Genomic DNA, 12,511 nt, shown 5'->3' with positions numbered 1-12,511 from the left:
ATAATCTGCAATTGTTGATTGACCATTTTGGAATGTAATTGCAATTAATAGAAATGGTTGTTTGAGAAATATTAAATAATCAACAATCTAATAGCTCTAAATTTGAGGTTTTCTATGCCATCAATCCATTTAAAATAATTATGAATGTTAGTATCATGTTCAAACTCTTTCAAATTCTCGTCATCATTCTTCTAACTTTGCATTAAAGTATAAAACTTCTACCTCGACGACAAGAACTTGGCTACCCTGTAGCTCCTATTTATAAAGGAAAAGTTCAATTTTTTGGGGAAGGATGACTAAAATGACTCCCTTTGTAAAACCTCGTGTTGTGGTGAAGAAGGTGTTGGCCAAGCAACAATATGAAGGAGATGGTGCCATTGTCACGAACAACATTGGCAAGTATTAACTACCCAATGTTTCTGATTCCTTTCAAGATGATTTTTGTGGTAGACATCATTAGATTCATCCACTCTTTTATTTTTTTCTCTATCTGATTGTGAACAGATGAGAGTTGAAGTTTTTGGATCCATTTTTGTTTCTAGATGAATTTTTAGGTTGGTTGTTCTCTACCCAAAAAAAATTGACATAACAAGCATGTTTGTATTTCATCTAACAAGTCAAATATGTGTGTGTATGTGGGGGGGTGTTGCAGAAAGTACTCCTACTGGTTTTCTAGACCATCCTCACAGAGTTATTTTTATTTGTTTGTATGTTTGGATCTTTTCATCTTTCAATTTTGGTTTCTTTTCTTTGCTCATCATAATTTATGATTTGATAATATGTTTTGGGTAGGTTTCGAGACTGTGACATACATGCTCGAGGTACCATCCTTTTTTCCTCTTTATTTCCCCCTTTTGAGAACATCAAGGCTGAAAATAAATGTATTAGTTAAAAAGGAAATAGCTCTATTAGGGAGCATGTGAGATTAAATATTTATAATTTGTTTTGTTTTGTTTTGATATAGATCATAAATTTTGATTTTAAACATTGATGTTAAGAAAATTTGATACAATAAATTCAAAAATCAAATTGCAACCAATATTTTGTAAGAGAATATGTTGTTTTTATTTTGAAATGCAGGGAACCTTCATGCATGAGGACATTATAGGACACAAGGGCACCATTAAGGCTGGCAATCTCTAGGTTTTGAATATCTCATATAAGTCACATTTACTTGTTGTTTAATTACTTCACTCTTTTCTATGATGGTTATGTACTGAGGTCTTTTATGGAAATGTAGTGTGTAGTGGATCACTGCAGGCAGGGGTACAACATGGTTTGTGGCTGTTGGTTAATCTTGTTGCCAAAGACAAGATGTGACTTGTAATGTCCCCATCTTTTTAGCATCCCAATGAAGCTCTTAGCCTTTACATTCTCCAAGGCTAAGTGGAGAAATAAGGAGAAATTGATTAAATTAATTTCTTATAAAGTCATTAAATGAATTAAAATTAAAATGTGACTTTATATTTAATTAATTTAATTTTCTAGAAGCACAATTAATTATTGTATTGCAAGGGAGAAGCTTCTAGAGAGTACATTTTCTAAAATACAACTAATTATTATATTGGAAAGGGGGAAGCTTCTAGAGTTCATGCAATTAAATAATATTTTATTGCCTTCTAGAAGGTTGAAGGAAAAGAATAAATAGAGGTAAGAGCTTCATTGTTAATCATCCGATTATTGTGAATTGCATTTGATATAAACTTGGGAGAAGAAACTAAGGTTTCTAATTTTAGTCAGCTATTGGAGAATGTCAACTCTTTAGTATTGCAACCATTTGAGGTGGTGAAATATCCATTGAATTTGGTATTTAGGAAAGCTTCAATTCAAGAGTTCTTTTTTTGCTTAAATTGGAGAATACAATTACTATTGGCTACTATAGTACACAAGAACAATGTCATGTTATAGTACTTATGCTTGATTCATCTCCATCCTTGGACATCACTATTATCAGGTTCTTCTTGCAAATATCAGTAGTTAGCATTATAATTTTTAGGCATATGATTTTTCTATGATAATTTAGAATCAGATTTTGGCATTACTATAGTCATTATTGTAAACCCATTTATCTTAGCAAACTCATAGCAACATTGTACAAGAGAATGAATTCAATAAAGGAGATAAATTTTGCATACCATTTGTTTGATGAAATGTCCATCTAATAGCATGTATGATCAGCATAATAGTTGTATGTCAATTGTTTGTCAAAATATTAGTTGGCTATAGGTATGCATTCCATATCTAGTTTCTATGAATATGCATTGAAAGTACCAAAAGAATTGCACTTGCATATTAGTTCATTGTAAAAGGCATTGTAATATCATTTGCAAATTTCTTAGCATTAAAAGGCAGCATACAAGTGTTTGACAATATTCCTTGAGATAAAATTAGTCAGTTTGGGCAAGGGATATTACATTGGTATTAGAGCTAGGTTCTGCCATCTTGAGGATTTAGCAATCACAATCCATCTAGGGTTGGCTCTCACAAATTTTTCACTATCAGGCAAGTTTTGATTGATAGGGAACAAGATTTTATCAGGCAACTAGACACCATGGATGACATGCAAGATCATAGCCCACCAAAAGACAATAGGAACGGGGATCAAGAAATAAGGGACTTTTTCAGAGCAATGGTTACAGGACAAGAGTGAATGGCTTAGGCTTTGCAGGCACTCACCACCATGGTTGAGTGCATGAACCCATAAGACAAATAGAATCAGGAACAAGGGGATAATAGGATTCTACTAGGATCACCTAGAACTCACAAAGCTCTTTCCAAAATAGCAAATAGGCCTACACATCCTAATTTTGTTAAAGAGGAACTAGTACAGGAACCAATAGAGGAAGTTGAGGATGAGACATTTGCAAATATCCTTATGGCTGCAAATGATGAATGAGAATTATTGCCACCATAGGTTCAAGAGAGGATGACCTTTGAACTCTTTGTAAATCATAAGAGAGAACATTACATGTCACTCAAACAAGATAGGAGGCCTAGGGGTCAAAATAGTGAGCTGAAGAGGGCTACAGGAAAGCTTGCTATGCTTACATTTGATGGAAGTGGTAAGATGATAGCTCAAGCTTGAATTCATAAGCTTGACACATTCTTGGCACTAAAGCTAATGACAAAGATTGAAGCTATCAAATATGCCACTTTGCATTTGGAGGGAGTAGCATATGATTGGTGGTACCATGGAATGGTAACACTTTAGCATAATTAGGTGATAGAGTACAAAGACTTCATGGATAGGTTGGTTGAAAGATTTGACAAAAATGATCTAGAGGTTTACTTCCAGGAATTAGTACAGTTGAAACAAACAAGAAACTTGGAGTATTTTATTGGTGAATTTCAGTGGTTGTAGTCATGGTGCCAAACATTTTAAGCATAGATTGATAATTATTTTCATCAAGAGCCTATCCAAACCACTGAGAGGTTGGATAAAGGCATTTGATCCTATCTCTTTACAGGAAGCTATGAAAAAGGCAAGAAGTATGGAACATGCAGTCTCAACAAAAAAAAATCAGTCCAAAGGAGCATCTCCATGTAAAGATAACAAACCATTTTATAAAAACCAAAGAGGACTAATTTTAAAAATGATTCTAAAGATAAAACTCGAGCACCTTTTGATAGGGAAACATTAAATGATTTGAGGAAGAAAAAATTATGTTTTTACTATAAGGGACCCTATGATGCAAACCATGATTGTCCTGTTAGACCAAAGGGAAAAGCTAACAGAATTATGTGGGCATACTATGAGGAATCAAAATTAGATAATTTAGACCAGCAGTTTGATATAGAGGAAATAAATGGTGAAAAAAAGGAAGATAAGGCTAAAAACTTGCCTAAAATGGAGTCCACAAATGGGGAAGTAGAGGGGAAACTTAGGGAAGCTCATCTCACTAGTATTAAGCAGGAAGGATCATTTTGAATGGGAGGAGTACTTGCTAGAAAACAAGCTATAACTTTGGTTGATACTGGTGCCACTCATAATTTCATTGATGCTAGGTTTGTGGAGAAGTGTGGCATACAAACAAAGGGGTTTGGGGGAATTAGAGTGAGGGTAGTTGATGTCTATGTCCTCAATTATGATCATAAGATCATTAGACTCCCATTGGAAGTTAATAATTATGCCTTTAACTCAGATTTCTATGTTGTGCCTATGGGAGATACAGATATAGTCCTTAGGATGAGTTGGTTGCATGATATTGGTGAGTTCATTCTTAATCTCAAGGAGATGTCCAGATGAAATTTAAAGTGAATGGGAAGACACAAATTCTTAAGACAAGCAGGGACAATGATTTTAGAATGGTTTCTTTTCGAAGGATGGCTAGATTGATTCAACTTGATTAGGTAGAGTGGGCAATAAAGTACATGTCAATGCCATCACATGAGGGATAGTAGAAGGCTGAATATCCTCTTGATATTCGAGAGCTTAGAGTTAAACACTCTAAGGTGTTCAGTGACATTCCACTAGGTAGACCACCAGACAAGGGTATTGAGCACATCATTGAGTTATAGAAGGGGGCTAAGCCCATCGTGATTACACCTTACAGACATCTGAAGAGATTGAAGGATGAAATTGACAAAATCATAAAGGAATTACTTGCTATGGGCCACACTAGGCCAAGTAAATCTCCTTTCCTTTCTTCAGTGGTGTTGGTAAAGAAGAAGGATGAAACATTGAGGATGTGCATTGATTATAGGGTGCTTAATAGGAAGACAAATAAAAAGAGGTACCCCATTCCTAAGATCAATGAGTTGATAGATGAGCTTCATGGAGCTTGCTTCTTCTCAAAGATATCTTTGAGATCAGGTTATCACCAAATTGGAGTTAGAGAGCAAGACATTGAGAAGACAGCTTTTAGATGTCATTATGGCCATTTTTAGTTTGTAGTTATGTCATTTGGGCTAGCTAATGCACCTACTACTTTTCAGGCAAAAATGAATGGCTTTTCCATCATCAGTTGAGGAAATTTGTACATCTCTTCTTTGATGATATCTTGGTGTACAGTTGATCTTGGGAGGAGCATTTTGTTCACCTGGACAAGGTTTTGGATATATTGGGCAGAGAGTCCTTGTATGCAAAGGAATTGAAATTTGATTTGGGTATGACAGAGTTGTATTTGGGTCACATCATCAGTGTAGAAGGCTTATGCATGGATCCTAAAAATATTTATGCCATTGTCGAGTGGCCTTCACCGGTAAACCTTACACAGTTGAGGGCCTTTATGGGATTCTATGGTTTCTACAAGAGGTTTGTGGATGGATATTCTAGGCATGCAACACCCTTGATAGATTTGATGAGAAAGGGAGCTTTCTTGTGGACTCCTAAGGCACATGAGTAATTTGAGAAATTTATGGAGTTGATGACTTCCTATCTAGTGTTAGCATTACTAGATTTCAACAAACCTTTTGAGCTACACTGTGCTATTTTTGGAGAGGGCATTGGAGCGGTGCTTATATAGGAGAAGTAACCTATTGCTTGTGAGAGCAAGAAATTAAGAGGGCCAGAGTAGAGCTTTAGCATATATGATAAGAAGATGTTAGCCATTATACATGCTTTGGCTAAATTTAGGCAATACTTGGTAGGTAGAAAATTTTGTATCAAAACTAACCATAATAGCCTAAAACACTATTTTGGCATAGTGAGATCTCAATGATAGGCAGCAGAAGTGGGTGAGAAAGTTACAGTCCTATGACTTTGATATTTCATATTTTAGGGGTACACAAAATGTAGTTGTTGATGCTTTATCACGTAGGCCCCATTTGAGCTTATTAACATAGATATTGGAGGATTGGAGATACTTGATATTGGCAGAGTATGCAAAGGATGCATGGACAGCTAGATTCATAGATGAAACTATTTAGGATAGAAAATACACCCTTGTGAATCAGCTCATCATTCACAAAGGGCAAATATTTTTGGTTCTAGGCTCAACAGTGAGGAGGATGGTTTTGAAATATTTTCATGATTCACCTATGGCAGGACATCTTGGTTTCTACAAGACATACCGGTATATTAGAGAGTGCTTCACATGGAAAGGGCTCAAAGCAAAGGTACTTTAGTATGTTAGGGAGTGTCCCACCTACCAATAGAATAAGTAGGAACACTCCTTTCCAGCCAATTTACTTTAGCCACTTCTGATTTTTATAGGAAGTGGGAGTGTTTATCTATGGACTTCATCATAGGACTACCTAGAGCCCAAGGCTAGGACTACATATTTAGTTGTGGATTGTCTTATGAAGTTTTCACACTTCTTTTCGACCACTGCTACATAGGTGGCAGAGTTGTTCTTCAAGGAGATATCTAGATTACATGGCTTACCTCATAGCATTACGAGTGACAGAAACAACAAGTTTATGAGTCATTTTTAGGAAGAGCTATTTAAGTTGTGTTCGATAGAGCTCACTTTGAGTACTAGCTACCACCCTCAGATAGATGGTTAGACAGAGATAGTGAATAAATGGGTGGAGGGGTATCTTAGAAACTATATAGCAAGGCAACAAAAGGCATGGGTAAAGTGGATTTATCTCTATGAGTATTGCTACAATACCACTTATCACATGTCTATTCAGATGTCACCCTTTATAGCCCTGTATGGGTATGAGGCACCCAATTTTATGGATCTACTTTTGAGGGACAATAGAGTGCCCAGTGCAGGTGATTTTTTACAAGAGAGTAAAGACATTGTTAAGACTCTCAAGGATAATATAACCAAGGTGTAGAATCAATAGAAGCAATATGTAGACTAGAAGAGGAAAAAACATATTTTTGAGGTTGGAGATATGGTGTATCTTATGTTATAGCCTTACCATCAATCTACTCTCAAGAAGAGTGGTGCTGAGAAACTTAAGCCACAATACTATGGCCTATTTTGGATTATCAAGAAAGTGGGAGAGGTGGCTTATGAGTTATGTTTTTTGGCGGAGAGCAAGGTGCACAACGTTTTTCATGTGTCATGCCTCAAGAAAGTTTTATGACATCATATTGTTTCTTCTATAGTGCTTTCACCCTTGGATGGTGAGAGAAAATCAGTATTGGTGTGAGAGGCTATCACTGATTTCAGGGAAAGGAACTTGAGGCAGTGTACTATAAGGGAGTATATGGTGAAATGGAAGGACTTGCTAGTATAGAATGTGAGATGGGAGAATGAGGAGATTTTGCAACATCTGGACTTGAAGTTGCTTAAGGACAAGCAATTTTAGGGAGGGTTGACTACAATGTCCCATCTTTTTAGCATCTTAGTGGAGCTCTTAGCCTTTACATTCTCTGAAGGCTAAGTGGAGAAATAAGGAGAAATTCAATAAATTAATTTCTTATAAAGTCATTAAATAAATTAAAATTAAAATGTGACTTTATATTCAATTAATTATTGTATTGCAAGGGAGAAGCTTCTAGATAGTGCATTTTCTAGAGATACAACTAATTATTATACTGGAAAGGGGGAAGCTTCTAAAGAATGCAATTAAATAATATTTTACTTCCTTTTACAAGGGTGAAGGAAAAGAATAAATAGAGGTAAGAGCTTTATTGTTAATCATCCGATTATTGTGAATTGCATTTGATATAAACTTGGGAGAAGAAACTAAGGTTTTTTGATTTCAGTCCTCCATTGCAAAACGTCAACTCTTCAATGTTGCAACCATCTGAGCTGGTGGAATATCCACTCAATTTGGTATTTAGGAGAGCTTCAAATCAGGAGTTCTATTTGTGCTTAAATTGGAGAATACAATTATTGTTGGCTGCTACAGTACACAAGAATGATGTCATGCTACAGTATTTATGTTTGATTCATCTCCATCCTTGGGCATCACTATTATCAGGTTCCTCTTCCAACTATTAGTATTTAGCATTATAATTTTTAGGCATATGATTTTGTTGTGATAATTTAAAATTAGATTTTGGAATTACTGTAGTCATTATTGTAAGCCCATTTGTCTTAGCAAACTCATAGCAACATTGTACATGAGAATGAATTCAATAAAAGAGATGCATGTTGCATACCATTTGTTAAACAAAATGTCCATCTAATAGCATATATGATCAGCATAATAGTTATATGTCAATTGTTTGTCAAAATGTTAGTTGGTTGTAGGTATGCATTCCATATCTAGTTTCCATGTATATGCATTAAAAGTACCAAAAGAATTGTACTTGCATATTAGTTCATTGTAAAAGGCCTTGTAATATCATTAGAAAATTTCTTAGCATTAAAACACAGCATAGAAGTGTTTGACAATATTCCTTGAACTAAAATCAGTCAGTTTGGACAGGGGATATTACATGAGTTCCTTCTTACAACCTAAATATTCATACAGCATATCAAGTAACCACTTTTCCTTAGAAAAGAATAATGTCATGTTTATAATACTAGTAATTTTAATATGGAGGTCAAGATTGATCCTAAGTATCAAGAACTTCGAGGAAAAGACATAACCAAAGTAGAGAAAGATGGAGTGAAGGCAACTGTTATAGTAGGAGAAGCTTTGGGGGTCAAATCTCATGTCCACATGAGGACTCCCACAATGTATTTGGATTTCACAATGGAGGCAGAATCTATGCTTCATCAGGAAATTCCAGAGAGTTGGAATGCTTTTGTTTATGTCTTGGAAGGTGAGGCAATGTGTGGTGCTCCCAATTCACTGCTAGTGGGTGCTCATGATACACTCTTATTGAGCAGTGGTGATGGGTCGAGTGTGTGGAATAACAATGTTGATAAAAAGAAACCCTACAGATTCGTAGTAATCAGAGGGCAACCATTAAATCAGCTAGGGGTACAACATGGACCATTTGTGATGAACAACAGAGAAGAAATAGTGCAAATGATTCAAGATTATCATTTGGGTAGAAATGGATTTGAGAGAGTCAATGGATGGCAATCTCAAAGTAGTCAAACATGATTTATTTCACTTTCAGTCACTACCCATTTACTATTAGTGATTGAATCAAACAAAAATTTGAAGTTCTAGTACTACCAATAGTATGAATCTTGTTTGTATTTACATCATTTTCTTGCCTTATTGTAGACAGACAAAGGGCCACCTTCCAGAGATTGCATATTTCTTTCAGATTGGGCATGTGTGCATACAATTGATAGTAACAATGTGTTAACATAAAAAATTATATCATTTTCCATGAGTGTGCTGAATCAACTAGGTGATTATTGATATAGATTTTACTTTTGAGGTGGGTGATTATTTAAATTATAAACTTTGACTTCTTTTTAACAAACTGTTATTTTTTTGTATAACATAATTGACATATAATGTAAAAGTTCTTAAAATGTGTGATTGTAGGGACCAATTTAGCTAGAAGAAATATAAAAAATGAAAAAAAAAAAAAAAAAACCTATAGTGGAAATATGTAAAATAAAAATCACTATTAGACTTAGTATGCGAGCATTGAAATTTAAGACACTGAAATGACAACATAAATTATTGGAAAAAGTTAGGTTGTAACAATATTGATGGAAGATAAGAAAACATAATTTTTTTTTTTTTTTTGGGGGATAACATAGGGGTGTCTCACCCTATTTTGAGGTGAGTAGGGTAAAAATTGTATTTATTTAGACACATGTAGGCTAGGTTATTCACACGACAACTTACAATTGGTGGTATTAAATAGAGCATAATAGACATATGTGTAACACAATTTTTTTTTTGAATAAGAATTTTACCCATGAATTATACTAATATTTAGCTAATGTTTAAACATGTAAATATATAAATATATAATTTATTAAAAATGTATATAAAATTTATAATTATTTTGTATTTATCAATATGAATAATAACTAAATTCTAATATTAACATTTCTTTAAAGATTCTAAGATATAAATTTTACCAATTAACATTTATTAGATATTTTCTACGATCATTTAGAAAATTGCTAAAGCACATTATTCTGAATATAAATTAATATTTTCTTATTATTTTTAACCATTCAAATTTTAAACTATAAAATTGATCCACTTTTTAATCTTTACTTTCAAATTTCTACAAAAGATAAATAGACTCGGTCAACTTTCTACACATTCATATTAATCCAGAAACTAAAAGAAAACAATGAAAGGTTGCCTTTCCTCACATCACATTCATTGAACACATATCTTAGATTGCTCTATATTTTATAAATTGTGAAGCATCCAAGAAATGACAAGATAATTTGGTTTGATGATGTCATTGGAAGTGCACTCAAAAAGACAAGAAAACAAAGTCAAGATATGGATCAAATTTAATATGACGTTGACTAAAGTCTTATGTTAATGAACGTGTAAACACACATAAATTTGAATGATTCTTTTTGTTCTAAACACACATAAACGAACTGTACTATGTGTGCAAATAAGTCCTAGTTCTAATCACTCATGTTGAAGGCCAATGCATGTGCATCCTTTCGTGGTGACTTACGTTTCCTTGGAACTTCAATTAATTCCAACCTATCCTCCTCTTTTGTAGTGAATTGTTGCTTCTTATTTCTTATCACTTCTTTCCTTAGCTACCTTGGGATATGCTCCATTGGAGATTTTCCTTTTGAGGATGAAGGAGTCTGCTTGGTAATACATTTTTCCTTATCTCCACTTTCTAGAGTCCTCTCCTTTTGTACAAGATTTATACTGGGAGTCTCTATGTTCGTAGAGCTCACAATCCTTATCTCACTGTATTGGGAAGTTTGTTGAGGTTGTTCACTTATCTTCCCTTCTTCTGATACTTCCTTGGTGGATGCTTGTCATAGCTCTTCCTCTTGCTCTACCTAAATCTGTTCTCTTTTAGTGTTTGGAGGCAGAGGGGTAGCTGATCCCTTATCTACATAGAATGTGACTTGTACTGGTGATGATGGAACTACCTTGGGTCCTTGTGGTTTGGGTGGCAGCTGACTCCAATCCTCCTATTGAGGTTGATTGGTTGGAGTGGCTCTTATCTTATCCCCAACAAATTCAGTACCCACAGGCATGAAATCAAAAATTGACATCTAAAATACATCAGTGCCCTCCACATCTTTCTCATCTATCTACTATTAAATTTCATCTTCTAATGTTGTAGTATGAAAGGGTTGCTCAGGAATAGATGGGGAGCTTCTTCTCTTTTCTGAATCTATAGCTCTTATACTTCTTGTACTTCAATTTCAACTTCTCCTTGGCCTTGTTTAGCTGGTGACACTTGAGGATTGTCTTGAGCTTGTGCAACTTCCACATTCTCTGATCCTTACACATCTTCTTCTCTTATCTATGGAGGTGCTTGGATTTCTTTCTCTTCTAGCTCAGTTTGTTGAGGAGAATTCCTCTTCCTCTTTTCTTTACCTTTACCTTTTTGATCCCTATAATACCTAACTAGTCTATCAAGTTGGTGTACTATTTCCAGTCTTGCTAGTAACTGGGCTATAAATATAGGCACTGTAACCTTAGCTCATCAACCTTTAGTTGGGCGGGCTTGAGGGTGGAAGACCACCATTTGAGGAATTGGATCAAGTTTGAAAGGTCTCTTGACCCAATCCTTTGTCAATTTGATGACATGCCTTTCTCTATGATTGATGTCTACATTTTCTTCCTTATCAATCTTGGCATTCATGATAGGTCAGTCACCAATCTTATCCCTATTAAAAAATGGATCAAGAACATCCTCTACATCCTCCTATACTGCCTTCAAAGGATTCTTTATCTTTAAATCACTTCCTACAAGATAGAGAGCCATACTACAATGATCCCAAATATGGATATTCTAGTCGTCCAATGCATTCATCTAGTGATCTTCAACCATATCCTCATGTTAAAATGTCTTGCCAGCTAGATGTTGCACTCTTCTAATGTTATCAAAATAGGGCAGTGGAGTATTATATTCTTCTAAGGGATACTAATCTGAAATGTCCCTTTTCTGATTTTGTATGGTATTTCCAACCTCTAATTAGATTTTCAAGATCAAACAACTAATATCACAAAGATCCACCAAATTTCTCAAGAAACCCCAAATCGGGTATGCCAAAAATTGTGCCAAAAGCTTCACAGCTTAACCTATTATTAATAAATCTGAAAGTGGACATTTTTACAAAAATTTCAGCAGCATAACAGCCTACAAAATGACATTTCTAGATCCGTATAGCCTTTACACAACAGTTCTCAAATGTAGGACAAAAACTATGCTCATCGGGCTCCCAAAATTAACACAAATATGCCCGAAAACACCACAAAAACACTAATAATCTATCTCAGAAGTTTAATCACGTCCCAATACATATATTCAGCTCTATTTTAACACCTTAAATTCTGAAATACAGCAACAACCCAAATTGATATGAAATACTTAACTGAAAACACCAAACTCATACAAAAAACACACCCGAAAACCCACAAATCTGCACTGTTCAGCACAAAGGCAAACTCTATATGAGCATGCACATGGAATGGCTTCAAAATCCCATCCTTAGCCTTCCTAGAAACCTGCAAACTCCCATTCTTGGGTCTCCCTGGAAACCTGCAAACTCCCGTTCTTGGGTCTCCTTCTCCACAGGTTTGG

At 34.9% G+C, this 12,511-nt stretch overlaps 1 pseudogene; it reads left to right on the top strand.

Annotated features, from left to right (window-relative positions):
* The first annotated feature begins 292 nt into the window (after positions 1-292).
* On the top strand, positions 293-8,901 carry LOC149557241 (pirin-like protein; annotated as a pseudogene).
* Positions 8,902-12,511: the final 3,610 nt, after the last annotated feature.

Source organism: Cupressus sempervirens, chromosome 5 (genome assembly GCF_028749045.1).
Source record: "Cupressus sempervirens isolate cs-2001-9-10 chromosome 5, ASM2874904v1, whole genome shotgun sequence".
NCBI lineage: Eukaryota > Viridiplantae > Streptophyta > Pinopsida > Cupressales > Cupressaceae > Cupressus > Cupressus sempervirens.
This window is presented reverse-complemented; position numbering and strand designations above follow the sequence as displayed.